General features: G+C 37.3%; 1 pseudogene; it reads right to left on the bottom strand.

Moving 5' to 3' along the window:
• Positions 1-1,295: 1,295 nt before the first annotated feature.
• On the bottom strand, positions 1,296-1,768 carry LOC101571918 (annotated as a pseudogene).
• Between the last annotated feature and the right edge of the window lie 538 nt (positions 1,769-2,306).

Genomic DNA, 2,306 nt, shown 5'->3' on the forward strand with positions numbered 1-2,306 from the left:
CCAGCAAAAACCAGTTATAACCAGCAATTTAAATAGTCTCAACTCACCAGTCTAAAGAAACAGATTAGCACGAAGGACCAAGAAGCAAGATCTAGCAATGTGCTGCATCCAAGGAAAACATTTACCTCCAAAAGAAATTCATAGACTAAAAGTCAAAGGACGAAAATCAATACTCCATGCAACCAAAACCCACAACAACTCAGGGCTAGCTATTCTGTTTGCAGACAATGTGAGCTTCAGCCAAGACTGATCAAAAGAGACAAAGAAGGTCACTACATAATTGTTAAGGGGAAATTGCATGAAGATGAGCTAATAATAATAAATATATATGCATATGTTCTTGTCCATTTGTCACACATCAGAACACTGGATGTAACTGATTTGGCTATGCATTATTTTGCTTCGCTGATCCACATGTCTGTTGTTTCCAGTAAAATGTTGATTATATCACTGTAGCTTTGTAAAAGAACTTGAAATCCAGAATTATGATTTCTCCAGCTCTACACTTGCTGCTCAGGCCTGCATTTTCTATTCTGAGCATTTTCTGTGAAAAATCTTGCTGGTATTTTGATTGAGATTGATTAATTGCAGTCTTGGAAATTTTGCCATTTGGACATTATTGGTTCTGCCTGCTAAGCAACAGGTTATTTTTTTTTTTTTTTTTTTTTTTTTTTTTTTTTTTTTTTTACAAATATTGTTTATTTTAATGAAGCTGGTACACACATGTTCATTTAAAACCCATATCCCAGGCCAGAAAGTACAAACAAAATCAAAAGGAGCAGTGTTCTACTATACATACATCTGCGTGAGTAACTTTATTAATTTTGAATGAAAATTAACTTTTCTGGGATCTTCTGACAAGATTTTTTTAAATCTTAAAACTGCTTTCTCTTCAGTGAAGCTACCCTTGGAGTTGATCAATCTTTCACCATGTCTATTATCTGGACATGAAAGCTCATGTTTCTCTTCTTTTTGGTCCAGACCCTCAGATTTTAAGCTTCAAGTTAAGGAAAGGTCATTTTTCCACAGTTCGGTTCTCTGAAAAACTTCTACCTCCCACTGAAAGTTATAGTCCAGGAGTGAAGCAATCACAAGCTTGAACTTCAGGGCCACCTGAAAAGCCACGAACTTCAGGGCCACCAGGAACAATCGCACGGGTCGACCTTACGATCACAAGCCTGAAAATGCACAGTCCTGAAATCTGCAGCCTCTCTGTGCACACATGTAATTTTTAAAATGCAGAAGACAATGTGAAGAAAACTGAGGTTTGATCACCAAAAAATCAGCATGACGAAAACAATGAATAATGAGCACTAGAATTCAAATTACTGGATGTTTTAAAGAGATGGGATGCCAGTTTTCATTTCCATTTTGAACACCACATTACAAAAGAACTATTTTTAAAAAATAAAAAAGGATTGAGGGAAAATAAAAAGAATAAAAAGAGTATCTAAATCGTTGAATGACCCCCCGTTTGTTCCTGATAAACTTCAATCACATCTTCTTCCTCCATTCCCAATTCTTTTGGAGTATGATTATCAGCAATTCTCTGACCTTCAAAGAGAAACCTGAGTGAATTCATTGGAACGCCCTGTCTTTGACAGTATGATTCTTTGAGTTTCTTGAGATGTGTTGTCAGTTTCACTTTGAAGTGAATCTCACTGCTATCCTGTCCAATGACTGAGTTTAATGTATTCACCTTCCTTCTTATCCCCCAAGTCCTCAGTTGATGGTTTTGCCTCCTGATCAGACATGGCGATGGTGGCTTCCCCCGGTCTCCGCACAGCAGCGGCCTCGGGGCAGCAAAAACTTCTCTCTCCGGCGTTTACAATCCCCAGGTTATCTATTTCTATTCTTTTTTTTTTTTTTTTTTTTTTGTATTTAGTACAGGGTCTACAGGGTCTCACTACATAGATTGTACTCGTAGTGATCCTCCTGTTTTCAGCCTCCTAAGTGCTGGGATTACAGGTGCTCGCCACCATGCCCAGTCTCTCTGTTCTTCTTTTTCCCCATAATTTTATTGAGAAGCAAATAGCAATGAGACAGTTTCAAACCAAATTGGTAGGACAGTTTCAATAATTAACACATTGCATACATTCTCTAAAACAGACCATGTACTAGCACATAGAGGACTCTTAAGTAAATGCAAAGGAATTGAAATTATCCCATGCATACTATCTGATTAAAGTGCAATAAAACTGCAAATTATTGACAAAAAACTACAAAACCACATGGAAATTAAATAACATGCCCATGGCAGGCTAAGACAGCCTCCTAAACAACCAGTGTGTCACAGTTAAAATTGA

Source organism: Octodon degus, unplaced genomic scaffold (genome assembly GCF_000260255.1).
Source record: "Octodon degus isolate 3935 unplaced genomic scaffold, OctDeg1.0 scaffold00119, whole genome shotgun sequence".
NCBI classification, from domain to species: Eukaryota; Metazoa; Chordata; class Mammalia; order Rodentia; family Octodontidae; genus Octodon; species Octodon degus.